The sequence below is a fragment of the Ascidiella aspersa genome, chromosome 8 (assembly GCF_963924565.1).
Source record: "Ascidiella aspersa chromosome 8, kaAscAspe10.2, whole genome shotgun sequence".
Taxonomy (NCBI): domain Eukaryota; kingdom Metazoa; phylum Chordata; class Ascidiacea; order Phlebobranchia; family Ascidiidae; genus Ascidiella; species Ascidiella aspersa.
The window spans coordinates 17,096,531-17,117,991 of NC_139454.1; the positions used below are offsets into that span (position 1 = coordinate 17,096,531).

At 44.7% G+C, this 21,461-nt stretch overlaps 54 non-coding genes across 54 annotated transcripts; all 54 read left to right on the forward strand.

The window, feature by feature from the left end:
* The first annotated feature begins 125 nt into the window (after window positions 1-125).
* Trnal-cag (transfer RNA leucine (anticodon CAG)) lies at window positions 126-208 on the forward strand. Its single transcript has one exon. It is a non-coding gene; the product is annotated as a tRNA-Leu (tRNA).
* A 218-nt stretch (window positions 209-426) lies between these two features.
* Window positions 427-510, forward strand: Trnal-cag (transfer RNA leucine (anticodon CAG)). Its single transcript has one exon. It is a non-coding gene; the product is annotated as a tRNA-Leu (tRNA).
* A 366-nt stretch (window positions 511-876) lies between these two features.
* On the forward strand, window positions 877-959 carry Trnal-cag (transfer RNA leucine (anticodon CAG)). The gene has a single exon. It is a non-coding gene; the product is annotated as a tRNA-Leu (tRNA).
* A 219-nt stretch (window positions 960-1,178) lies between these two features.
* Trnal-cag (transfer RNA leucine (anticodon CAG)) lies at window positions 1,179-1,261 on the forward strand. The gene has a single exon. It is a non-coding gene; the product is annotated as a tRNA-Leu (tRNA).
* A 519-nt stretch (window positions 1,262-1,780) lies between these two features.
* Trnal-cag (transfer RNA leucine (anticodon CAG)) lies at window positions 1,781-1,863 on the forward strand. The gene has a single exon. It is a non-coding gene; the product is annotated as a tRNA-Leu (tRNA).
* A 368-nt stretch (window positions 1,864-2,231) lies between these two features.
* Trnal-cag (transfer RNA leucine (anticodon CAG)) lies at window positions 2,232-2,314 on the forward strand. Its single transcript has one exon. It is a non-coding gene; the product is annotated as a tRNA-Leu (tRNA).
* A 219-nt stretch (window positions 2,315-2,533) lies between these two features.
* Window positions 2,534-2,616, forward strand: Trnal-cag (transfer RNA leucine (anticodon CAG)). Its single transcript has one exon. It is a non-coding gene; the product is annotated as a tRNA-Leu (tRNA).
* Window positions 2,617-2,834: 218 nt separating this feature from the next.
* Window positions 2,835-2,917, forward strand: Trnal-cag (transfer RNA leucine (anticodon CAG)). The gene has a single exon. It is a non-coding gene; the product is annotated as a tRNA-Leu (tRNA).
* A 1,271-nt stretch (window positions 2,918-4,188) lies between these two features.
* Trnal-cag (transfer RNA leucine (anticodon CAG)) lies at window positions 4,189-4,271 on the forward strand. The gene has a single exon. It is a non-coding gene; the product is annotated as a tRNA-Leu (tRNA).
* Window positions 4,272-4,339: 68 nt separating this feature from the next.
* Trnal-cag (transfer RNA leucine (anticodon CAG)) lies at window positions 4,340-4,421 on the forward strand. The gene has a single exon. It is a non-coding gene; the product is annotated as a tRNA-Leu (tRNA).
* A 218-nt stretch (window positions 4,422-4,639) lies between these two features.
* Window positions 4,640-4,722, forward strand: Trnal-caa (transfer RNA leucine (anticodon CAA)). Its single transcript has one exon. It is a non-coding gene; the product is annotated as a tRNA-Leu (tRNA).
* A 218-nt stretch (window positions 4,723-4,940) lies between these two features.
* Trnal-cag (transfer RNA leucine (anticodon CAG)) lies at window positions 4,941-5,023 on the forward strand. The gene has a single exon. It is a non-coding gene; the product is annotated as a tRNA-Leu (tRNA).
* A 218-nt stretch (window positions 5,024-5,241) lies between these two features.
* Window positions 5,242-5,324, forward strand: Trnal-cag (transfer RNA leucine (anticodon CAG)). The gene has a single exon. It is a non-coding gene; the product is annotated as a tRNA-Leu (tRNA).
* Window positions 5,325-5,691: 367 nt separating this feature from the next.
* Trnal-cag (transfer RNA leucine (anticodon CAG)) lies at window positions 5,692-5,774 on the forward strand. The gene has a single exon. It is a non-coding gene; the product is annotated as a tRNA-Leu (tRNA).
* A 368-nt stretch (window positions 5,775-6,142) lies between these two features.
* Trnal-cag (transfer RNA leucine (anticodon CAG)) lies at window positions 6,143-6,225 on the forward strand. Its single transcript has one exon. It is a non-coding gene; the product is annotated as a tRNA-Leu (tRNA).
* A 367-nt stretch (window positions 6,226-6,592) lies between these two features.
* On the forward strand, window positions 6,593-6,675 carry Trnal-cag (transfer RNA leucine (anticodon CAG)). Its single transcript has one exon. It is a non-coding gene; the product is annotated as a tRNA-Leu (tRNA).
* A 219-nt stretch (window positions 6,676-6,894) lies between these two features.
* Trnal-cag (transfer RNA leucine (anticodon CAG)) lies at window positions 6,895-6,977 on the forward strand. The gene has a single exon. It is a non-coding gene; the product is annotated as a tRNA-Leu (tRNA).
* Window positions 6,978-7,045: 68 nt separating this feature from the next.
* Trnal-cag (transfer RNA leucine (anticodon CAG)) lies at window positions 7,046-7,278 on the forward strand. Its single transcript has 2 exons — window positions 7,046-7,083; window positions 7,234-7,278. It is a non-coding gene; the product is annotated as a tRNA-Leu (tRNA).
* A 218-nt stretch (window positions 7,279-7,496) lies between these two features.
* Trnal-cag (transfer RNA leucine (anticodon CAG)) lies at window positions 7,497-7,579 on the forward strand. Its single transcript has one exon. It is a non-coding gene; the product is annotated as a tRNA-Leu (tRNA).
* Window positions 7,580-7,946: 367 nt separating this feature from the next.
* Window positions 7,947-8,029, forward strand: Trnal-cag (transfer RNA leucine (anticodon CAG)). The gene has a single exon. It is a non-coding gene; the product is annotated as a tRNA-Leu (tRNA).
* A 219-nt stretch (window positions 8,030-8,248) lies between these two features.
* On the forward strand, window positions 8,249-8,331 carry Trnal-cag (transfer RNA leucine (anticodon CAG)). Its single transcript has one exon. It is a non-coding gene; the product is annotated as a tRNA-Leu (tRNA).
* A 368-nt stretch (window positions 8,332-8,699) lies between these two features.
* On the forward strand, window positions 8,700-8,782 carry Trnal-cag (transfer RNA leucine (anticodon CAG)). The gene has a single exon. It is a non-coding gene; the product is annotated as a tRNA-Leu (tRNA).
* Window positions 8,783-9,451: 669 nt separating this feature from the next.
* Window positions 9,452-9,534, forward strand: Trnal-cag (transfer RNA leucine (anticodon CAG)). Its single transcript has one exon. It is a non-coding gene; the product is annotated as a tRNA-Leu (tRNA).
* Window positions 9,535-10,205: 671 nt separating this feature from the next.
* On the forward strand, window positions 10,206-10,288 carry Trnal-cag (transfer RNA leucine (anticodon CAG)). Its single transcript has one exon. It is a non-coding gene; the product is annotated as a tRNA-Leu (tRNA).
* Window positions 10,289-10,656: 368 nt separating this feature from the next.
* Window positions 10,657-10,739, forward strand: Trnal-cag (transfer RNA leucine (anticodon CAG)). The gene has a single exon. It is a non-coding gene; the product is annotated as a tRNA-Leu (tRNA).
* Window positions 10,740-10,957: 218 nt separating this feature from the next.
* Window positions 10,958-11,041, forward strand: Trnal-cag (transfer RNA leucine (anticodon CAG)). Its single transcript has one exon. It is a non-coding gene; the product is annotated as a tRNA-Leu (tRNA).
* A 218-nt stretch (window positions 11,042-11,259) lies between these two features.
* Trnal-cag (transfer RNA leucine (anticodon CAG)) lies at window positions 11,260-11,342 on the forward strand. The gene has a single exon. It is a non-coding gene; the product is annotated as a tRNA-Leu (tRNA).
* A 218-nt stretch (window positions 11,343-11,560) lies between these two features.
* Window positions 11,561-11,643, forward strand: Trnal-cag (transfer RNA leucine (anticodon CAG)). Its single transcript has one exon. It is a non-coding gene; the product is annotated as a tRNA-Leu (tRNA).
* Window positions 11,644-12,010: 367 nt separating this feature from the next.
* Trnal-cag (transfer RNA leucine (anticodon CAG)) lies at window positions 12,011-12,093 on the forward strand. Its single transcript has one exon. It is a non-coding gene; the product is annotated as a tRNA-Leu (tRNA).
* Window positions 12,094-12,313: 220 nt separating this feature from the next.
* On the forward strand, window positions 12,314-12,396 carry Trnal-cag (transfer RNA leucine (anticodon CAG)). The gene has a single exon. It is a non-coding gene; the product is annotated as a tRNA-Leu (tRNA).
* A 368-nt stretch (window positions 12,397-12,764) lies between these two features.
* On the forward strand, window positions 12,765-12,848 carry Trnal-cag (transfer RNA leucine (anticodon CAG)). The gene has a single exon. It is a non-coding gene; the product is annotated as a tRNA-Leu (tRNA).
* A 67-nt stretch (window positions 12,849-12,915) lies between these two features.
* Window positions 12,916-12,997, forward strand: Trnal-cag (transfer RNA leucine (anticodon CAG)). Its single transcript has one exon. It is a non-coding gene; the product is annotated as a tRNA-Leu (tRNA).
* Window positions 12,998-13,215: 218 nt separating this feature from the next.
* Window positions 13,216-13,298, forward strand: Trnal-cag (transfer RNA leucine (anticodon CAG)). Its single transcript has one exon. It is a non-coding gene; the product is annotated as a tRNA-Leu (tRNA).
* Window positions 13,299-13,817: 519 nt separating this feature from the next.
* Trnal-cag (transfer RNA leucine (anticodon CAG)) lies at window positions 13,818-13,900 on the forward strand. Its single transcript has one exon. It is a non-coding gene; the product is annotated as a tRNA-Leu (tRNA).
* A 68-nt stretch (window positions 13,901-13,968) lies between these two features.
* Trnal-cag (transfer RNA leucine (anticodon CAG)) lies at window positions 13,969-14,050 on the forward strand. The gene has a single exon. It is a non-coding gene; the product is annotated as a tRNA-Leu (tRNA).
* An 819-nt stretch (window positions 14,051-14,869) lies between these two features.
* Trnal-cag (transfer RNA leucine (anticodon CAG)) lies at window positions 14,870-14,952 on the forward strand. The gene has a single exon. It is a non-coding gene; the product is annotated as a tRNA-Leu (tRNA).
* A 68-nt stretch (window positions 14,953-15,020) lies between these two features.
* On the forward strand, window positions 15,021-15,102 carry Trnal-cag (transfer RNA leucine (anticodon CAG)). Its single transcript has one exon. It is a non-coding gene; the product is annotated as a tRNA-Leu (tRNA).
* A 67-nt stretch (window positions 15,103-15,169) lies between these two features.
* Trnal-cag (transfer RNA leucine (anticodon CAG)) lies at window positions 15,170-15,252 on the forward strand. Its single transcript has one exon. It is a non-coding gene; the product is annotated as a tRNA-Leu (tRNA).
* Window positions 15,253-15,470: 218 nt separating this feature from the next.
* Window positions 15,471-15,553, forward strand: Trnal-cag (transfer RNA leucine (anticodon CAG)). Its single transcript has one exon. It is a non-coding gene; the product is annotated as a tRNA-Leu (tRNA).
* Window positions 15,554-15,771: 218 nt separating this feature from the next.
* Trnal-cag (transfer RNA leucine (anticodon CAG)) lies at window positions 15,772-15,855 on the forward strand. The gene has a single exon. It is a non-coding gene; the product is annotated as a tRNA-Leu (tRNA).
* A 67-nt stretch (window positions 15,856-15,922) lies between these two features.
* Window positions 15,923-16,005, forward strand: Trnal-cag (transfer RNA leucine (anticodon CAG)). The gene has a single exon. It is a non-coding gene; the product is annotated as a tRNA-Leu (tRNA).
* Window positions 16,006-16,525: 520 nt separating this feature from the next.
* Trnal-cag (transfer RNA leucine (anticodon CAG)) lies at window positions 16,526-16,608 on the forward strand. The gene has a single exon. It is a non-coding gene; the product is annotated as a tRNA-Leu (tRNA).
* Window positions 16,609-16,977: 369 nt separating this feature from the next.
* On the forward strand, window positions 16,978-17,060 carry Trnal-cag (transfer RNA leucine (anticodon CAG)). Its single transcript has one exon. It is a non-coding gene; the product is annotated as a tRNA-Leu (tRNA).
* Window positions 17,061-17,731: 671 nt separating this feature from the next.
* On the forward strand, window positions 17,732-17,814 carry Trnal-cag (transfer RNA leucine (anticodon CAG)). Its single transcript has one exon. It is a non-coding gene; the product is annotated as a tRNA-Leu (tRNA).
* A 368-nt stretch (window positions 17,815-18,182) lies between these two features.
* Window positions 18,183-18,265, forward strand: Trnal-cag (transfer RNA leucine (anticodon CAG)). The gene has a single exon. It is a non-coding gene; the product is annotated as a tRNA-Leu (tRNA).
* Window positions 18,266-18,633: 368 nt separating this feature from the next.
* On the forward strand, window positions 18,634-18,716 carry Trnal-cag (transfer RNA leucine (anticodon CAG)). The gene has a single exon. It is a non-coding gene; the product is annotated as a tRNA-Leu (tRNA).
* Window positions 18,717-18,933: 217 nt separating this feature from the next.
* Window positions 18,934-19,017, forward strand: Trnal-cag (transfer RNA leucine (anticodon CAG)). Its single transcript has one exon. It is a non-coding gene; the product is annotated as a tRNA-Leu (tRNA).
* A 218-nt stretch (window positions 19,018-19,235) lies between these two features.
* On the forward strand, window positions 19,236-19,318 carry Trnal-cag (transfer RNA leucine (anticodon CAG)). Its single transcript has one exon. It is a non-coding gene; the product is annotated as a tRNA-Leu (tRNA).
* A 68-nt stretch (window positions 19,319-19,386) lies between these two features.
* Trnal-cag (transfer RNA leucine (anticodon CAG)) lies at window positions 19,387-19,468 on the forward strand. The gene has a single exon. It is a non-coding gene; the product is annotated as a tRNA-Leu (tRNA).
* Window positions 19,469-19,836: 368 nt separating this feature from the next.
* Window positions 19,837-19,920, forward strand: Trnal-cag (transfer RNA leucine (anticodon CAG)). The gene has a single exon. It is a non-coding gene; the product is annotated as a tRNA-Leu (tRNA).
* Window positions 19,921-20,138: 218 nt separating this feature from the next.
* Trnal-cag (transfer RNA leucine (anticodon CAG)) lies at window positions 20,139-20,221 on the forward strand. Its single transcript has one exon. It is a non-coding gene; the product is annotated as a tRNA-Leu (tRNA).
* Window positions 20,222-20,891: 670 nt separating this feature from the next.
* Trnal-cag (transfer RNA leucine (anticodon CAG)) lies at window positions 20,892-20,974 on the forward strand. Its single transcript has one exon. It is a non-coding gene; the product is annotated as a tRNA-Leu (tRNA).
* Window positions 20,975-21,042: 68 nt separating this feature from the next.
* Window positions 21,043-21,125, forward strand: Trnal-cag (transfer RNA leucine (anticodon CAG)). Its single transcript has one exon. It is a non-coding gene; the product is annotated as a tRNA-Leu (tRNA).
* A 218-nt stretch (window positions 21,126-21,343) lies between these two features.
* On the forward strand, window positions 21,344-21,426 carry Trnal-cag (transfer RNA leucine (anticodon CAG)). The gene has a single exon. It is a non-coding gene; the product is annotated as a tRNA-Leu (tRNA).
* Window positions 21,427-21,461: the final 35 nt, after the last annotated feature.

The following is a 21,461-nucleotide window of genomic DNA, read 5'->3' on the forward strand; positions in this document are numbered from 1 at the left end:
CGCTGCGTTCAGGTCGCAGTCTGCCCTTTAGGCGCGTTTTCGAATCCCGCTCCTGTCAATCTTACATTTTATGTTTCAGTACACCAGTTTTTTTACTTGAAGATTTGTTATTATTCCACAAACAAGGCAGGATGGCCGAGTGGTCTAAGGCGCTGCGTTCAGGTCGCAGTCTCCCCTGGAGGCGCGGGTTCGAATCCCGCTCCTGTCAATGTTACATTTTAGTATTAATTTAAAACTTTTTTTTTACTTAAAGATTTCTTATTATTCCACAAACAAGGCAGGATGGCCGAGTGATATAAGCCGCTGCGTTCAGGTCGCAGTCTCCCCTGGGAGCGCTGGTTCGAATCCCGCTTCTGGCATTCTTACATTTTAGGTTTAATCTAAACAGTTTTTTTACTTGAAGATTTCCTACTATTCTGCAAACAATGCAGGATGGCCGAGTGGTCTAAGGCGCTGCGTTCAGGTCGCAGTCTCCCCTGGAGGCGCGGGTTCGAATCCCGCTCCTGTCAATGTTAAATTTTAGTATTCATTTTGAACAGTTTTTTACTTAAAGATTTCTTATCGTTCCACAAACAAGGCAGGATGGCCGAGTGGACTAAGGCGCTTGGTTCAGGTCGCAGTCTCCCTTTAGGCGCGTGTTCGAATCCCGCTCCTGTCAATCTTACATTTTAGGTTTCATTTACAACAGTTTTTATGCTTAAAGATTTCTTACTATTCGGCAAACAAGGCAGGATGGCCGTGTGGTCTAAGGCGCTGCGTTCAGGTCGCAGTCTCACCTTTAGGCGCGTTTTCGAATCCCGCTCCTGTCAATCTTACATTTTATGTTTCAGTACACCAGTTTCTTTACTTGAAGATTTCTTATTATTCCACAAACAAGGCAGGATGGCCGAGTGGTCTAAGGCGCTGCGTTCAGGTCGCAGTCTCCCCTGGAGGCGCGTGTTCGAATCCCGCTCCTGTCAATGTTAAATTTTAGTATTCATTTTGAACAGTTTTTTTACTTAAAGATTTCTTATTATTCCACAAACAAGGCAGGATGGCCGAGTGATATAAGGCACTGCGTTCAGGTCGCAGTTTCCCCTTTAGGCGCGTTTTCGAATCCCGCTCCTGTCAATCTTACATTTTAGGTTTCAATTAAAACATTTTTTTCACTTGAAGTTTTACCACAATTCTGCAAACAAGGCAGGGTGGCCGAGTGGTCTAAGGCGCAGCGTTCAGGTCGCAGTCTCCCCTGGAGGCGCCGGTTCGAATCCCGCTTCTGTCAATGTTACATTTTAGGTTTCATTTAAAACATTTTTTTTACTTGAAGATTTCCTACTATTCGACAAACAAGGCAGGATGGCCGAGTGGTCTAAGGCGCTGCGTTCAGGTCGCAGTCTCCCCCGGAGGCGCGCTTCGAATCCCGCTCCTGTCAATCTTACATTTTAGGTTTCATTTTTATCAGTTTTTTTACTTGAAGATTTCTTACTATCCTGCAAACAAGGCAGGATGGCCGAGTACTCTAAGGCGCTCCTTTCGGGGTGCAGTCTCCCCTGGAGGCGCGGGTTCGAATCCCGCTCCTGTCAATGTTACATTTTAGTATTCATTTGAAACTTTTTTTTACTTAAATATTTCTTATTATTCCACAAACAAGGCAGGATGGCCGAGTGATATAAGGCGCTGCGTTCAGGTCGCAGTCTCCCCTTTAAGCGCGTTTTCGAATCCCGCTCCTGTCAATCTTACATTTTAGGTTTCATTTACAACAGTTTTTATACTTAAAGATTTTTTACTATTGCACAAACAAGGCAGGATGGCCGAGTGGTCTATGGCGCTGCGTTCAGGTCGCAGTCTCCCCTGGAGGCGCGGGTTCGAATCCCGCTCCTGTCAATGTTAAATTTTAGTATTCATTTTGAACAGTTTTTTACTTAAAGATTTCTTATCGTTCCACAAACAAGGCAGGATCGCCGAGTGGACTAAGGCGCTTGGTTCAGGTCGCAGTCTCCCTTTAGGCGCGTGTTCGAATCCCGCTCCTGTCAATCTTACATTTTAGGTTTCATTTACAACAGTTTTTATGCTTAAAGATTTCTTACTATTCGGCAAACAAGGCAGGATGGCCGTGTGGTCTAAGGCGCTGCGTTCAGGTCGCAGTCTCCCCTTTAGGCGCGTTTTCGAATCCCGCTCCTGTTAATCTTACATTTTAGGTTTCATTTACAACAGTTTTTAAACTTAAAGATTTTTTACTATTGCACAAACAAGGCAGGATGGCCGAGTGGTCTAAGGCGCTGCGTTCAGGTCGCAGTCTCCCCTGGAGGCGCGGGTTCGAATCCCGCTCCTGTCAATGTTACATTTTAGTATTCATTTAAAACTTTTTTCTACTTAAAGATTTCCTGCTATTCTGCAAACAATGCAGGATGGCCGAGTTCTCTAAGGCGCTGCGTTCAGGGGGCAGTTTTCCCTTGAATGCGCGGGTTCGAATCCCGCTTCTATCAATCTTACATTTTAGGTTTCAATTACAACAGTTTTTAAACTTAAAGATGTTTTACTATTGCACAAACAAGGCAGGATGGCCGAGTGGTCTAAGGCGCTGCGTTCAGGCCGCAGTCTCCCCTGGAGGCGCGGGTTCGAATCCCGCTTCTGTCAATGTTAAATTTTAGTATTCATTTTGAACAGTTTTTTTACTTAAAGATTTCTTATCGTTCCACAAACAAGGCAGGATCGCCGAGTGGACTAAGGCGCTGCGTTCAGGTCGCAGTCTCCCTTTAGGCGCGTGTTCGAATCCCGCTCCTGCCAATCTTATATTTTAGGTTCCATTTGCAACAGTTTTTATACTTAAAGATTTCTTACTATTCGACAAACAAGGCAGGATGGCCGAGTGGTCTAAGGCGCTGCGTTCAGGTCGCAGTCTCCCCTGGAGGCGCGTTTTCGAATCCCGCTCCTGTCAATCTTACATTTTATGTTTCAGTACACCAGTTTTTTTACTTGAAGATTTGTTATTATTCCACAAACAAGGCAGGATGGCCGAGTGATATAAGCCGCTGCGTTCAGGTCGCAGTCTCCCCTGGGAGCGCTGGTTCGAATCCCGCTTCTGGCATTCTTACATTTTAGGTTTAATCTAAACAGTTTTTTTACTTGAAGATTTCCTACTATTCTGCAAACAATGCAGGATGGCCGAGTGGTCTAAGGCGCTGCGTTCAGGTCGCAGTCTCCCCCGGAGGCGCGCTTCGAATCCCGCTCCTGTCAATCTTACATTTTAGGTTTCATTTATAACAGTTTTTTTACTTGAAGATTTCTTACCATTCTGCAAACAAGGCAGGATGGCCGAGTACTCTAAGGCGCTCCTTTCGTGGGCAGTCTCCCCTGGAGGCGCGGGTTCGAATCCCGCTCGTGTCAATGTTACATTTTAGTATTCCTTTGAAACTTTTTTTTTACTTAAAGATTTCTTATTATTCCACAAACAAGGCAGGATGGCCTAGTGATATAAGGCGCTGCGTTCAGGTCGCAGTCTCCCCTTTAAGCGCGTTTTCGAATCCCGCTCCTGTCAATCTTACATTTTAGGTTTCATTTACAACAGTTTTTATACTTAAAGATTTCTTACTATTCGACAAACAAGGCAGGATGGCCGAGTTTTCTAAGGCGCTGCGTTCAGGGGGCAGTTTTCCCTTGAATGCGCGGGTTCGAATCCCGCTTATATCAATCTTACATTTTAGGTTTCAATTAAAACATTTTTTTCACTTGAAGTTTTACCACAATTCTACAAACAAGGCAGGATGGCCGAGTGGTCTAAGGCGCTGCGTTCAGGTCGCAGTCTCCCCCTTAGGCGCGTTTCGAATCCCGCTCCTGTTAATCTTACATTTTAGGTTTCATTTATAACAGTTTTTTTACTTGAAGATTTCCTACTATTCTGCAAACAAGGCAGGATGGCCGAGTACTCTAAGGCGCTCCTTTCGGGGGTAGTCTCCCCTGTAGGCGCGGGTTCGAATCCCGCTCCTGTCAATGTTACATTTTAGTATTCATTTAAAACTTTTTTTTGACTTAAATATTTCTTATTATTCCACAAACAAGGCAGGATGGCCGAGTGATATAAGGCGCTGCGTTCAGGTCGCAGTCTCCCCTTTAGGCGCGTTTTCGAATCCCGCTCCTGTTAATCTTACATTTTAGGTTTCATTTACAACAGTTTTTAAACTTAAAGATTTTTTACTATTGCACAAACAAGGCAGGATGGCCGAGTGGTCTAAGGCGCTGCGTTCAGGTCGCAGTCTCCCCTGGAGGCGCGGGTTCGAATCCCGCTCCTGTCAAAGTTAAATTTTAGTATTCATTTTGAACAGTTTTTTTACTTAAAGATTTCTTATCGTTCCACAAACAAGGCAGGATGGCCGAGTGGACTAAGGCGCTGCGTTCAGGTCGCAGTCTCCCTTTAGGCGCGTGTTCGAATCCCGCTTCTGTCAATCTTATATTTTAGGTTTCATTTACAAAAGTTTTTATACTTAAAGATTTCTTACTATTCGGCAAACACAGCAGGATGGCCGTGTGGTCTAAGGCGCTGCGTTCAGGTCGCAGTCTCCCCTTTAGGCGCGTTTTCGAATCCCGCTCCTGTCAATCTTACATTTTATGTTTCAGTACACCAGTTTTTTTACTTGAAGATTTCTTATTATTCCACAAACAAGGCAGGATGGCCGAGTGGTCTAAGGCGCTGCGTTCAAGTCGCAGTCTCCCCTGGGTGCGCTGGTTCGAATCCCGCTTCTGGCATTCTAACATTTTAGGTTTAATTTAAACAGTTTTTTTACTTAAAGATTTCTTATTATTCCACAAACAAGGCAGGATGGCCGAGTGATATAAGGCACTGCGTTCAGGTCGCAGTTTCCCCTTTAGGCGCGTTTTCGAATCCCGCTCCTGTCAATCTTACATTTTAGGTTTCAATTAAAACATTTTTTTCACTTGAAGTTTTACCACAATTCTACAAACAAGGCAGGGTGGCCGAGTGGTCTAAGGCGCAGCGTTCAGGTCGCAGTCTCCCCTGGAGGCGCCGGTTCGAATCCCGCTTCTGTCAATGTTACATTTTAGGTTTCATTTAAAACATTTTTTTTACTTGAAGATTTCCTACTATTCGACAAACAAGGCAGGATGGCCGAGTGTTCTAAGGCGCTGCGTTCAGGTCGCAGTCTCCCCCGGAGGCGCGTTTCGAATCCCGCTCCTGTCAATCTTACATTTTAGGTTTCATTTACAACAGTTTTTATACTTAAAGATTTTTTACTATTGCACAAACAAGGCAGGATGGCCGAGTGGTCTAAGGCGCTGCGTTCAGGTCGCAGTCTCCCCTGGAGGCGCGGGTTCGAATCCCGCTCCTGTCAATGTTAAATTTTAGTATTCATTTTGAACAGTTTTTTACTTAAAGATTTCTTATCGTTCCACAAACAAGGCAGGATGGCCGATTGGACTAAGGCGCTTGGTTCAGGTCGCAGTCTCCCTTTAGGCGCGTGTTCGAATCCCGCTCCTGTCAATCTTACATTTTAGGTTTCATTTACAACAGTTTTTATGCTTAAAGATTTCTTACTATTCGGCAAACAAGGCAGGATGGCCGTGTGGTCTAAGGCGCTGCGTTCAGGTCGCAGTCTCACCTTTAGGCGCGTTTTCGAATCCCGCTCCTGTCAATCTTACATTTTATGTTTCAGTACACCAGTTTCTTTACTTGAAGATTTCTTATTATTCCACAAACAAGGCAGGATGGCCGAGTGGTCTAAGGCGCTGCGTTCAGGTCGCAGTCTCCCCTGGAGGCGCGGGTTCGAATCCCGCTCCTGTCAATGTTAAATTTTAGTATTCATTTTGAACAGTTTTTTACTTAAAGATTTCTTATCGTTCCACAAACAAGGCAGGATGGCCGATTGGACTAAGGCGCTTGGTTCAGGTCGCAGTCTCCCTTTAGGCGCGTGTTCGAATCCCGCTCCTGTCAATCTTACATTTTAGGTTTCATTTAAAACATTTTTTTTACTTGAAGATTTCCTACTATTCGACAAACAAGGCAGGATGGCCGAGTGGTCTAAGGCGCTGCGTTCAGGTCGCAGTTTCCCCTTTAAGCGCGTTTTCGAATCCCGCTCCTGTCAATCTTACATTTTAGGTTTCATTTACAACAGTTTTTATACTTAAAGATTTTTTACTATTGCACAAACAAGGCAGGATGGCCGAGTGGTCTAAGGCGCTGCGTTCAGGTCGCAGTCTCCCCTGGAGGCGCGGGTTCGAATCCCGCTCCTGTCAATGTTAAATTTTAGTATTCATTTTGAACAGTTTTTTACTTAAAGATTTCTTATCGTTCCACAAACAAGGCAGGATGGCCGAGTGGACTAAGGCGCTTGGTTCAGGTCGCAGTCTCCCTTTAGGCGCGTGTTCGAATCCCGCTCCTGTCAATCTTACATTTTAGGTTTCATTTACAACAGTTTTTATGCTTAAAGATTTCTTACTATTCGGCAAACAAGGCAGGATGGCCGTGTGGTCTAAGGCGCTGCGTTCAGGTCGCAGTCTCACCTTTAGGCGCGTTTTCGAATCCCGCTCCTGTCAATCTTACATTTTATGTTTCAGTACACCAGTTTCTTTACTTGAAGATTTCTTATTATTCTGCAAACAAGGCAGGATGGCCGAGTGGTCTAAGGCGCTGCGTTCAGGTCGCAGTCTCCCCTGGAGGCGCGTGTTCGAATCCCGCTCCTGTCAATGTTAAATTTTAGTATTCATTTTGAACAGTTTTTTTACTTAAAGATTTCTTATTATTCCACAAACAAGGCAGGATGGCCGAGTGATATAAGGCACTGCGTTCAGGTCGCAGTTTCCCCTTTAGGCGCGTTTTCGAATCCCGCTCCTGTCAATCTTACATTTTAGGTTTCAATTAAAACATTTTTTTCACTTGAAGTTTTACCACAATTCTGCAAACAAGGCAGGGTGGCCGAGTGGTCTAAGGCGCAGCGTTCAGGTCGCAGTCTCCCCTGGAGGCGCCGGTTCGAATCCCGCTTCTGTCAATGTTACATTTTAGGTTTCATTTAAAACATTTTTTTTACTTGAAGATTTCCTACTATTCGACAAACAAGGCAGGATGGCCGAGTGGTCTAAGGCGCTGCGTTCAGGTCGCAGTCTCCCCCGGAGGCGCGCTTCGAATCCCGCTCCTGTCAATCTTACATTTTAGGTTTCATTTTTATCAGTTTTTTTACTTGAAGATTTCTTACTATCCTGCAAACAAGGCAGGATGGCCGAGTACTCTAAGGCGCTCCTTTCGGGGTGCAGTCTCCCCTGGAGGCGCGGGTTCGAATCCCGCTCCTGTCAATGTTACATTTTAGTATTCATTTGAAACTTTTTTTTACTTAAATATTTCTTATTATTCCACAAACAAGGCAGGATGGCCGAGTGATATAAGGCGCTGCGTTCAGGTCGCAGTCTCCCCCGTAGGCGCGTTTTCGAATCCCGCTCCTGTCAATCTTACATTTTAGGTTTCATTTACAACAGTTTTTATACTTAAAGATTTTTTACTATTGCACAAACAAGGCAGGATGGCCGAGTGGTCTAAGGCGCTGCGTTCAGGTCGCAGTCTCCCCTGGAGGCGCGGGTTCGAATCCCGCTCCTGTCAATGTTAAATTTTAGTATTCATTTTGAACAGTTTTTTACTTAAAGATTTCTTATCGTTCCACAAACAAGGCAGGATGGCCAATTGGACTAAGGCGCTTGGTTCAGGTCGCAGTCTCCCTTTAGGCGCGTGTTCGAATCCCGCTCCTGTCAATCTTACATTTTAGGTTTCATTTACAACAGTTTTTATGCTTAAAGATTTCTTACTATTCGGCAAACAAGGCAGGATGGCCGTGTGGTCTAAGGCGCTGCGTTCAGGTCGCAGTCTCACCTTTAGGCGCGTTTTCGAATCCCGCTCCTGTCAATCTTACATTTTATGTTTCAGTACACCAGTTTCTTTACTTGAAGATTTCTTATTATTCCACAAACAAGGCAGGATGGCCGAGTGGTCTAAGGCGCTGCGTTCAGGTCGCAGTCTCCCCTGGAGGCGCGGGTTCGAATCCCGCTCCTGTCAATGTTACATTTTAGTATTCATTTAAAACTTTTTTCTACTTAAAGATTTCCTGCTATTCTGCAAACAATGCAGGATGGCCGAGTTCTCTAAGGCGCTGCGTTCAGGGGGCAGTTTTCCCTTGAATGCGCGGGTTCGAATCCCGCTTCTATCAATCTTACATTTTAGGTTTCAATTACAACAGTTTTTAAACTTAAAGATGTTTTACTATTGCACAAACAAGGCAGGATGGCCGAGTGGTCTAAGGCGCTGCGTTCAGGCCGCAGTCTCCCCTGGAGGCGCGGGTTCGAATCCCGCTTCTGTCAATGTTAAATTTTAGTATTCATTTTGAACAGTTTTTTTACTTAAAGATTTCTTATCGTTCCACAAACAAGGCAGGATCGCCGAGTGGACTAAGGCGCTGCGTTCAGGTCGCAGTCTCCCTTTAGGCGCGTGTTCGAATCCCGCTCCTGCCAATCTTATATTTTAGGTTCCATTTGCAACAGTTTTTATACTTAAAGATTTCTTACTATTCGGCAAACAAGGCAGGATGGCCGTGTGGTCTAAGGCGCTGCGTTCAGGTCGCAGTCTGCCCTTTAGGCGCGTTTTCGAATCCCGCTCCTGTCAATCTTACATTTTATGTTTCAGTACACCAGTTTTTTTACTTGAAGATTTGTTATTATTCCACAAACAAGGCAGGATGGCCGAGTGGTCTAAGGCGCTGCGTTCAGGTCGCAGTCTCCCCTGGAGGCGCGGGTTCGAATCCCGCTCCTGTCAATGTTACATTTTAGTATTAATTTAAAACTTTTTTTTTACTTAAAGATTTCTTATTATTCCACAAACAAGGCAGGATGGCCGAGTGATATAAGCCACTGCGTTCAGGTCGCAGTCTCCCCTGGGAGCGCTGGTTCGAATCCCGCTTCTGGCATTCTTACATTTTAGGTTTAATCTAAACAGTTTTTTTACTTGAAGATTTCCTACTATTCTGCAAACAATGCAGGATGGCCGAGTGGTCTAAGGCGCTGCGTTCAGGTCGCAGTCTCCCCCGGAGGCGCGCTTCGAATCCCGCTCCTGTCAATCTTACATTTTAGGTTTCATTTATAACAGTTTTTTTACTTGAAGATTTCTTACCATTCTGCAAACAAGGCAGGATGGCCGAGTACTCTAAGGCGCTCCTTTCGTGGGCAGTCTCCCCTGGAGGCGCGGGTTCGAATCCCGCTCGTGTCAATGTTACATTTTAGTATTCCTTTGAAACTTTTTTTTTACTTAAAGATTTCTTATTATTCCACAAACAAGGCAGGATGGCCTAGTGATATAAGGCGCTGCGTTCAGGTCGCAGTCTCCCCTTTAAGCGCGTTTTCGAATCCCGCTCCTGTCAATCTTACATTTTAGGTTTCATTTACAACAGTTTTTATACTTAAAGATTTCTTACTATTCGACAAACAAGGCAGGATGGCCGAGTGGTCTAAGGCGCTGCGTTCAGGTCGCAGTCTCCCCTGGAGGCGCGGGTTCGAATCCCGCTCCTGTCAATGTTACATTTTAGTATTCATTTAAAACTTTTTTTCTACTTAAAGATTTCCTGCTATTCTGCAAACAATGCAGGATGGCCGAGTTTTCTAAGGCGCTGCGTTCAGGGGGCAGTTTTCCCTTGAATGCGCGGGTTCGAATCCCGCTTATATCAATCTTACATTTTAGGTTTCAATTAAAACATTTTTTTCACTTGAAGTTTTACCACAATTCTACAAACAAGGCAGGATGGCCGAGTGGTCTAAGGCGCTGCGTTCAGGTCGCAGTCTCCCCCGTAGGCGCGTTTCGAATCCCGCTCCTGTTAATCTTACATTTTAGGTTTCATTTATAACAGTTTTTTTACTTGAAGATTTCCTACTGTTATGCAAACAAGGCAGGATGGCCGAGTACTCTAAGGCGCTCCTTTCGGGGGTAGTCTCCCCTGTAGGCGCGGGTTCGAATCCCGCTCCTGTCAATGTTACATTTTAGTATTCATTTAAAACTTTTTTTTGACTTAAATATTTCTTATTATTCCACAAACAAGGCAGGATGGCCGAGTGATATAAGGCGCTGCGTTCAGGTCGCAGTCTCCCCTTTAGGCGCGTTTTCGAATCCCGCTCCTGTTAATCTTACATTTTAGGTTTCATTTACAACAGTTTTTAAACTTAAAGATTTTTTACTATTGCACAAACAAGGCAGGATGGCCGAGTGGTCTAAGGCGCTGCGTTCAGGTCGCAGTCTCCCCTGGAGGCGCGGGTTCGAATCCCGCTCCTGTCAAAGTTAAATTTTAGTATTCATTTTGAACAGTTTTTTTACTTAAAGATTTCTTATCGTTCCACAAACAAGGCAGGATGGCCGAGTGGACTAAGGCGCTGCGTTCAGGTCGCAGTCTCCCTTTAGGCGCGTGTTCGAATCCCGCTTCCGTCAATCTTATATTTTAGGTTTCATTTACAAAAGTTTTTATACTTAAAGATTTCTTACTATTCGGCAAACACAGCAGGATGGCCGTGTGGTCTAAGGCGCTGCGTTCAGGTCGCAGTCTCCCCTTTAGGCGCGTTTTCGAATCCCGCTCCTGTCAATCTTACATTTTATGTTTCAGTACACCAGTTTTTTTACTTGAAGATTTCTTATTATTCCACAAACAAGGCAGGATGGCCGAGTGGTCTAAGGCGCTGCGTTCAGGTCGCAGTCTCCCCTGGAGGCGCGGGTTCGAAACCCGCTTCTGTCAATATTACATTTTAGTATTCATTTAAAATTTTTTTTTTACTTAAAGATTTCTTATTATTCCACAAACAAGGCAGGAAGGCCGAGTGATATAAGGCGCTGCGTTCAAGTCGCAGTCTCCCCTGGGTGCGCTGGTTCGAATCCCGCTTCTGGCATTCTAACATTTTAGGTTTAATTTAAACAGTTTTTTTACTTGAAGATTTCCTACTATTCTGCAAACAATGCAGGATGGCCGAGTGGTCTAATGCGCTGCGTTCAGGTCGCAGTCTCCCCTGGAGGCGCGGGTTCGAATCCCGCTCCTGTCAATGTTAAATTTTAGTATTCATTTTGAACAGTTTTTTTACTTAAAGATTTCTTATTATTCCACAAACAAGGCAGGATGGCCGAGTGATATAAGGCACTGCGTTCAGGTCGCAGTTTCCCCTTTAGGCGCGTTTTCGAATCCCGCTCCTGTCAATCTTACATTTTAGGTTTCAATTAAAACATTTTTTTCACTTGAAGTTTTACCACAATTCTACAAACAAGGCAGGGTGGCCGAGTGGTCTAAGGCGCAGCGTTCAGGTCGCAGTCTCCCCTGGAGGCGCCGGTTCGAATCCCGCTTCTGTCAATGTTACATTTTAGGTTTCATTTAAAACATTTTTTTTACTTGAAGATTTCCTACTATTCGACAAACAAGGCAGGATGGCCGAGTGTTCTAAGGCGCTGCGTTCAGGTCGCAGTCTCCCCCGGAGGCGCGCTTCGAATCCCGCTCCTGTCAATCTTACATTTTAGGTTTCATTTACAACAGTTTTTATACTTAAAGATTTTTTACTATTGCACAAACAAGGCAGGATGGCCGAGTGGTCTAAGGCGCTGCGTTCAGGTCGCAGTCTCCCCTGGAGGCGCGGGTTCGAATCCCGCTCCTGTCAATGTTAAATTTTAGTATTCATTTTGAACAGTTTTTTACTTAAAGATTTCTTATCGTTCCACAAACAAGGCAGGATGGCCGATTGGACTAAGGCGCTTGGTTCAGGTCGCAGTCTCCCTTTAGGCGCGTGTTCGAATCCCGCTCCTGTCAATCTTACATTTTAGGTTTCATTTACAACAGTTTTTATGCTTAAAGATTTCTTACTATTCGGCAAACAAGGCAGGATGGCCGTGTGGTCTAAGGCGCTGCGTTCAGGTCGCAGTCTCACCTTTAGGCGCGTTTTCGAATCCCGCTCCTGTCAATCTTACATTTTATGTTTCAGTACACCAGTTTCTTTACTTGAAGATTTCTTATTATTCCACAATCAAGGCAGGATGGCCGAGTGGTCTAAGGCGCTGCGTTCAGGTCGCAGTCTCCCCTGGAGGCGCGGGTTCGAATCCCGCTCCTGTCAATGTTACATTTTATTATTCATTTAAAACTTTTTTTCTACTTAAAGATTTCCTGCTATTCTGCAAACAATGCAGGATGGCCGAGTTCTCTAAGGCGCTGCGTTCAGGGGGCAGTTTTCCCTTGAATGCGCGGGTTCGAATCCCGCTTCTATCAATCTTACATTTTAGGTTTCAATTAAAACAGTTTTTAAACTTAAAGATGTTTTACTATTGCACAAACAAGGCAGGATGGCCGAGTGGTCTAAGGCGCTGCGTTCAGGCCGCAGTCTCCCCTGGAGGCGCGGGTTCGAATCCCGCTCCTGTCAATGTTAAATTTTAGTATTCATTTTGAACAGTTTTTTTACTTAAAGATTTCTTATCGTTCCACAAACAAGGCAGGATCGCCGAGTGGACTAAGGCGCTGCGTTCAGGTCGCAGTCTCCCTTTAGGCGCGTGTTCGAATCCCGCTCCTGTCAATCTTACATTTTAGGTTTCATTTACAACAGTTGGTTTAATTGAAGATTTCTTACCATAATTCAAACAAGGCAGGATCGCCGAGTGTTATAAGGCGCTGCGTTCAGCTCGCAGTCTCCCCTGGGAGCGCGGGTTCGAATCCCGCTTCTGGCATTCTTACATTTTAGGTTTAATTTATACAGTTTTTTTACTTGAAGATTTCTTACTATTCTGCAAACAATGCAGGATGGCCGAGTGGTCTAAGGCGCTGCGTTCAGGTCGCAGTCTTCCCTGGAGGCGCGGGTTCGAATCCCGCTCCTGTCAAAGTTAAATTTTAGTATTCATTTTGAACAGTTTTTTTACTTAAAGATTTCTTATCGTTCCACAAACAAGGCAGGATGGCCGAGTGGACTAAGGCGCTGCGTTCAGGTCGCAGTCTCCCTTTAGGCGCGTGTTCGAATCCCGCTCCTGTCAATCTTATATTTTAGGTTTCATTTACAACAGTTTTTATACTTAAAGATTTCTTACTATTCGGCAAACAAGGCAGGATGGCCGTGTGGTCTAAGGCGCTGCGTTCAGGTCGCAGTCTCCCCTTTAGGCGCTTTTTCGAATCCCGCACCTGTCAATCTTACATTTTATGTTTCAGTACACCAGTTTTTTTACTTGAAGATTTCTTATTGTTCCACAAACAAGGCAGGATGGCCGAGTGGTCTAAGGCGCTGCGTTCAGGTCGCAGTCTCCCCTGGAGGCGCGGGTTCGAATCCCGCTCCTGTCAATATTACATTTTGGTATTCATTTAAAACTTTTTTTTGACTTAAAGATTTCTTATTATTCCACAAACAAGGCAAGATGACCGAATGATATAAGGCGCTGCGTTCAAGTCGCAGTCTCCCCTGGGAACGCTGGTTCGAATCCCGCTTCTGGCATTCTTACATTTAAGTTTAATTTAAACAGTTTTTTTACTTGAAGATTTCCTACTATTCTGCAAACAATGCAGGATGGCCGAGTTGTCTAAGGCGCTCCGTTCAGATCGCAGTCTCCCCTGGAGGCGCGGGTTCGAATCCCGCTCCTGTCAATGTTAAATTTTAGTATTCATTTTGAACAGTTTTTTTACTTAAAGATTTCTTATTATTCCACAAACAAGGCAGGATGGCCGAGTGATATAAGGCACAGCGTTCAGGTCGCAGTTTCCCCTTTAGGCGCGTTTTCGAATCCCGCTCCTGTCAATCTTACATTTTAGGTTTCATTTACAACAGTTTTTAAACTTAAAGATTTTTTACTATTGCACAAACAAGGCAGGATGGCCGAGTGGTCTAAGGCGCTGCGTTCAGGCCGCAGTCTTCCCTGGAGGCGCGGGTTCGAATCCCGCTCCTGTCAATGTTAAATTTTAGTGTTCATTTTGAACAGTTTTTTTACTTAAAGATTTTTTATCGTTGCACAAACAAGGCAGGATGGCCGAGTGGACTAAGGCGCTGCGTTCAGGTCGCAGTCTCCCTTTAGGCGCGTGTTCGAATCCCGCTCCTGTCAATCTTATATTTTAGGTTTCATTTACAACAGTTTTTATACTTAAAGATTTCTTACTATTCGGCAAACAAGGCAGGATGGCCGTGTAGTCTAAGGCGCTGCGTTCAGGTCGCAGTCTCCCATTAGGCGCGTTTTCGAATCCCGCTCCTGTCAATCTTACATTTTATGTTTCAGTACACCAGTTTTTTTACTTGAAGATTTCTTATTATTCCACAAACAAGGCAGGATGGCCGAGTGATATAAGGCTCTGCGTTCAGGTCGCATTCTCCCCTGGGAGCGCTGGTTCGAATCCCGCTTCTGGCATTCTTACATTTTAGGTTTAATTTAAACAGTTTTTTTTACTTGAAGATTTCCTACTATTCTGCAAACAATGCAGGATGGCCGAGTGGTCTAAGGCGCTGCGTTCAGGTCGCAGTCTCCCCCGGAGGCGCGCTTCGAATCCCGCTCCTGTCAATCTTACATTTTAGGTTTCATTTATAACAGTTTTTTTACTTGAAGATTTCTTACTATTCTGCAAACAAGGCAGGATGGCCGAGTACTCTAAGGCGCTCCTTTCGGGGGTAGTCTCCCCTGAAGGCGCGGGTTCGAATCCCGCTCCTGTCAATGTTACATTTTAGTATTCATTTAAAACTTTTTTTTGACTTAAAGATTTCTTATTATTCCACAAACAAGGCAGGATGGCCGAGTGATATAAGGCGCTGCGTTCAGGTCGCAGTCTCCACTTTAGGCGCGTTTTCGAATCCCGCTCCTGTCAATCTTACATTTTAGGTTTCATTTACAACAGTTTTTAAACTTAAAGATTTTTTACTATTGCACAAACAAGGCAGGATGGCCGAGTGGTCTAAGGCGCTGCGTTCAGGTCGCAGTCTCCCCTGGAGGCGCGAGTTCGAATCCCGCTCCTGTCAAAGTTAAATTTTAGTATTCATTTTGAACAGTTTTTTTACTTAAAGATTTCTTATGGTTCCACAAACAAGGCAGGATGGCCGAGTGGACTAAGGCGCTGCGTTCAGGTCGCAGTCTCCCTTTAGGCGCGTGTTCGAATCCCGCTCCTGTCAATCTTACATTTTATGTTTCAGTACACCAGTTTTTTTACTTGAAGATTTCTTATTATTCCACAAACAAGGCAGGATGGCCGAGTGGTCTAAGGCGCTGCGTTCAGGTCGCAGTCTCCCCTGGAGGCGCGGGTTCGAAACCCGCTCCTGTCAATATTACATTTTAGTATTCATTTAAAACTTTTTTTTTACTTAAAGATTTCTTATTTATCGGCAAACACAGCAGGATGGCCGTGTGGTCTAAGGCGCTGCGTTCAGGTCGCAGTCTCCCCTTTAGGCGCGTTTTCGAATCCCGCTCCTGTCAATCTTACATTTTATGTTTCAGTACACCAGTTTTTTTACTTGAAGATTTCTTATTATTCCACAAACAAGGCAGGATGGCCGAGTGGTCTAAGGCGCTGCGTTCAGGTCGCAGTCTCCCCTGGAGGCGCGGGTTCGAAACCCGCTCCTGTCAATATTACATTTTAGTATTCATTTAAAACTTTTTTTTTACTTAAAGATTTCTTATTATTCCACAAACAAGGCAGGATGGCCGAGTGATATAAGGCGCTGCGTTCAAGTCGCAGTCTCCCCTGGGAGCGCTGGTTCGAATCCCGCTTCTGGCATTCTTACATTTTAGGTTTAATTTAAACAGTTTTTTTACTTGAAGACATCCTACTATTCTGCAAACAATGCAGGATGGCCGAGTGGTCTAATGCGCTGCGTTCAGGTCGCAGTCTCCCCTGGAGGCGCGGGTTCGAATCCCGCTCCTGTCAATGTTAAATTTTAGTATTCATTTTGAACAGTTTTTTTACTTAAAGATTTCTTATTATTCCACAAACAAGGCAGGATGGCCGAGTGATATAAGGCACTGCGTTCAGGTCGCAGTCTCCCCTGGAGGCGCCGGTTCGAATCCCGCTTCTGTCAATGTTACATTTTAGGTTTCATTTAAAACATTTTTTTTACTTGAAGATTTCCTACTATTCGACAAACAAGGCAGGATGGCCGAGTGGTCTAAGGCGCTGCGTTCAGGTCGCAGTCTCCCCCGGAGGCGCCCTTCGAATCCCGCTCCTGTCAATCTTACATTTTAGGTTTCATTTTTAACAGTTTTTTTACTTGAAGATTTCTTACTATTCTGCAAACAAGGCAAGATGGCCGAGTACTCTAAGGCGCTCCTTTCGGGGTGCAGCCTCCCCTGGAGGCGCGGGTTGGAATCCCGCTCCTGTCAATGTTAAATTTTAGTATTCATTTTGAACAGTTTTTTTACTTAAAGATTTCTTATCGTTCCACAAACAAGGCAGGATGGCCGAGTGGACTAAGGCGTTGCGTTCAGGTCGCAGTCTCCCCTTTAGGCGCGTTTTCGAATCCCGCTCCTGTCAATCTTACATTTTAGGTTTCATTTACAACAGTTTTTAAACTTAAAGATTTTTTACTATTGCACAAACAAGGCAGGATGGCCGAGTGGTCTAAGGCGCTGCGTTCAGGTCGCAGTCTCCCCTGGAGGCGCGGGTTCGAATCTCGCTCCTGTCAAAGTTAAATTTTAGTATTCATTTTGAACAGTTTTTTTACTTAAAGATTTCTTATCGTTCCACAAACAAGGCAGGATGGCCCAGTGGACTAAGGCGCTGCGTTCAGGTCGCAGTCTCCCTTTAGGCGCGTGTTCGAATCCCGCTTCTGTCAATCTTATATTTTAGGTTTCATTTACAACAGTTTTTATACTTACAGATTTCTTACTATTCGGCAAACACAGCAGGATAGCCGTGTGGTCTAAGGCGCTGCGTTCAGGTCGCAATCTCCCCTTGAGGCGCGTTTTCGAATCCCGCTCCTGTCAATCTTACATTTTATGTTTCAGTACACCAGTTTTTTTTACTTGAAGACTTCTTATTTTTCCACAAACAAGGCAGGATGGCCGAGTGGTCTAAGGCGCGGCGTTCAGGTCGCAGTCTCCCCTGGAGGCGCGGGTTCGAATCCCGCTCCTGTCAATTTTACATTTTAGTATTCATTTAAAACTTTTTTTCTACTTAAAGATTTCCTTCTATTCTGCAAACAATGCAGGATGGCCGACTTCTCTAAGGCGCTGCGTTCAGGGGGCAGTTTTCCCTTGAATGCGCGGGTTCGAATCCCGCTTCTATCAATCTTACATTTTAGGTTTCAATTAAAACATTTTTTTCACTTGAAGTTTTACCACAATTCTACAAACAAGGCAGGATGGCCGAGTGGTCTAAGGCGCTGCGTTCAGGTCGCAGTCTCCCCCGTAGGCGCGTTTCGAATCCCGCTCCTGTCAATCTTACATTTTAGGTTTCATTTATAACAGTTTTTTTACTTGAAGATTTCCTACTATTCTGCAAACAAGGCAGGATGGCCGAGTACTCTAAGGCGCTCCTTTCGGGGGTAGTCTCCCCTGAAGGCGCGGGTTCGAATCCCGCTCCTGTCAATGTTACATTTTAGTATTCATTTAAAACTTTTTTTTGACTTAAAGATTTCTTATTATTCCACAAACAAGGCAGGATGGCCGAGTGATATAAGGCGCTGCGTTCAGGTCGCAGTCTCCCCTTTAGGCGGGTTTTCGAATCCCGCTCCTGTCAATCTTACATTTTAGGTTTCATTTACAACAGTTTTTAAACTTAAAGATTTTTTACTATTGCTCAAACAAGGCAGGATGGCCGAGTGGTCTAAGGCGCTGCGTTCAGGTCGCAGTCTCCCCTGGAGTCGCGGATTCGAATCCCGCTCCTGTCAAACTTAAATTTTAGTATTCATTTTGAACAGTTTTTTTACTTAAAGATTTCTTATCGTTCCACAAACAAGGCAGGATGGCCGAGTGGACTAAGGCGCTGCGTTCAGGTCGCACTCTCCCTTTAGGCGCGTGTTCGAATCCCGCTCCTGTCAATCTTATATTTTAGGTTTCATTTACAACAGTTTTTATACTTAAAGATTTCTTACTATTCGGCAAAAAAGGCAGGATGGCCGTGTGGTCTAAGGCGCTGCGTTCAGGTCGCAGTCTCCCCTTTAGGCGCGTTTTCGAATCCCGCACCTGTCAATCTTACATTTTATGTTTCAGTACACCAGTTTTTTTACTTGAAGATTTCTTATTATTCCACAAGCAAGGCAGGATGGCCGAGTGGTCTAAGGCGCTGCGTTCAGGTCGCAGTCTCCCCTGGAGGCGCGGGTTCGAATCCCGCTCCTGTCAAAGTTAAATTTTAGTATTCATTTTGAACAGTTTTTTTACTTAAAGATTTCTTATCGTTCCACAAACAAGGCAGGATGGCCGAGTGGACTAAGGCGCTGCGTTCAGGTCGCACTCTCCCTTTAGGCGCGTGTTCGAATCCCGCTCCTGTCAATCTTATATTTTAGGTTTCATTTACAACAGTTTTTATACTTAAAGATTTCTTACTATTCGGCAAACAAGGCAGGATGGCCGTGTGGTCTAAGGCGCTGCGTTCAGGTCGCAGTCTCCCCTTTAGGCGCGTTTTCGAATCCCGCACCTGTCAATCTTACATTTTAGGTTTCAGTACACCAGTTTTTTTACTTGAAGATTTCTTATTATTCCACAAACAAGGCAGGATGGCCGAGTGGTCTAAGGCGCTGCTTTCAGGTCGCAGTCTCCCCTGGAGGCGCGGGTTCGAATCCCGCTCCTCTCAATATTACATTTTAGTATTCATTTAAAACTTTTTTTTGACTTAAAGATTTCTTATTATTCCACAAACAAGGCAAGATGGCCGAGTGATATAAGGCGCTGCGTTCAAGTCGCAGTCTCCCCTGGGAACGCTGGTTCGAATCCCGCTTCTGGCATTCTTTCATTTAAGTTTAATTTAAACAGTTTTTTTACTTGAAGATTTCCTACTATTCTGCAAACAATGCAGGATGGCCGAGTGGTCTAAGGCGCTGCGTTCAGGTCGCAGTCTCCCCTGGAGGCGCGGGTTCGAATCCCGCTCCTGTCAATGTCAAATTTTAGTATTCATTTTGAACAGTTTTTTTACTTAAAGATTTCTTATTATTCCACAAACAAGGCAGGATGGCCGAGTGATATAAGGCACTGCGTTCAGGTCGCAGTTTCCCATTTAGGCGCGTTTTCGAATCCCGCTCCTGTCAATCTTACATTTTAGGTTTCATTTACAACAGTTTTTAAACTTAAAGATTTTTTACTATTGCACAAACAAGGCAGGATGGCCGAGTGGTCTAATGCGCTGCGTTCAGGCCGCAGTCTCCCCTGGAGGCGCGGGTTCGAATCCCGCTCCTGTCAATGTAAAATTTTAGTATTCATTTTGAACAGTTTTTTTACTTAAAGATTTCTTATCGTTGCACAAACAAGGCAGGATGGCCGAGTGGACTAAGGCGCTGCGTTCAGGTCGCAGTCTCCCTTTAGGCGCGTGTTCGAATCCCGCTCCTGTCAATCTTATATTTTAGGTTTCATTTACAACAGTTTTTATACTTAAATATTTCTAACTATTCGGCAAACAAGGCAGGATGGCCGTGTGGTCTAAGGCGCTGCGTTCAGGTCGCAGTCTCCCGTTTAGGCGCGTTTTCGAATCCCGCTCCTGTCAATCTTACATTTTATGTTTCAGTACACCAGTATTTTTACTTGAAGATTTCTTATTATTCCACAAACAAGGCAGGATGGCCGAGTGATATAAGGCGCTGCGTTCAGGTCGCAGTCTCCCCTGGGAGCGCTGGTTCGAATCCCGCTTCTGGCATTCTTACATTTTAGGTTTAATTTAAACAGTTTTTTTACTTGAAGATTTCCTACTATTCTGCAAACAATGCAGGATGGCCGAGTGGTCTAAGGCGCTGCGTTCAGTTCGCAGTCTCCCCTGGAGGCGCGGGTTTGAATCCCGCTCCTGTCAATGTTACATTTTAGTATTCATTTAAAACTCTTTTTCTACTTAAAGATTTCCTGCTATTCTGCAAACAATACAGGATGGCCGAGTTCTCTAAGGCGCTGCGTTCAGGGGGCAGTCTCCCCTGGAGACGCGGGTTCGAATCCCGCTTCTGTCAATCTTACATTTTAGGTTTCAATTAAAACATTTTTTTCACTTGAAGTTTTATCACAATTCTACAAACAAGGCAGGATGGCCGAGTGGTCTAAGGCGCTGCGTTCAGATCGCAGTCTCCCCTGGAGGCGCCGGTTCAAATCCCGCTTCTGTCAATGTTACATTTTAGGTTTCATTTAAAACATTTTTTTTACTTGAAGATTTCTTACTATTCGACAAACAAGGCAGGATGGCCGAGTTTTCTAAGGCGCTGCGTTCAGGTCGCAGTCTCTCCTGGAGGCGCGGGTTCAAATCCCGCTTCTATCAATCTTACATTTTAGGTTTCAATTAAAACATTTTTTTCACTTGAAGTTTTACCACAATTCTACAAACAAGGCAGGATGGCCGAGTGGTCTAAGGCGCTGCGTTCAGGTCGCAGTCTCCCCCGTAGGCGCGTTTCGAATCCCGCTCCTGTCAATCTTACATTTTAGGTTTCATTGATAACAGTTTTTTTACTTGAAGATTTCCTACTATTCTGCAAACAAGGCAGGATGGCCGAGTACTCTAAGGCGCTCCTTTTGGGGGTAGTCTCCCCTGTAGGCGCGGGTTCGAATCCCGCTCCTGTCAATGTTACATTTTAGTATTCATTTAAAACTTTTTTTTGACTTAAATATTTCTTATTATTCCACAAACAAGGCAGGATGGCCGAGTGATATAAGGCGCTGCGTTCAGGTCGCAGTCTCCCCTTTAGGCGCGTTTTCGAATCCCGCTCCTGTCAATCTTACATTTTAGGTTTCATTTACAACAGTTTTTAAACTTAAAGATTTTTTACTATTGCACAAACAAGGCAGGATGGCCGAGTGGTCTAAGGCGCTGCGTTCAGGTCGCAGTCTCCCCTGGAGGCGCGGGTTCGAATCCCGCTCCTGTCAAACTTAAATTTTAGTATTCATTTTGAACAGTTTTTTTACTTAAAGATTTCTTATCGTTCCACAAACAAGGCAGGATGGCCGAGTGGACTAAGGCGCTGCGTTCAGGTCGCACTCTCCCCTGGAGGCGCGTGTTCGAATCCCGCTCCTGTCAATCTTATATTTTAGGTTTCATTTACAACAGTTTTTATACTTAAAGATTTCTTACTATTCGGCAAAAAAGGCAGGATGGCCGTGTGGTCTAAGGCGCTGCGTTCAGGTCGCAGTCTCCCCTTCAGGCGCGTTTTCGAATCCCGCACCTGTCAATCTTACGTTTTATGTTTCAGTACACCAGTTTTTTTACTTGAAGATTTCTTATTATTCCACAAGCAAGGCAGGATGGCCGAGTGGTCTAAGGCGCTGCGTTCAGGTCGCAGTCTCCCCTGGAGGCGCGGGTTCGAATCCCGCTCCTGTCAAAGTTAAATTTTAGTATTCATTTTGAACAGTTCTT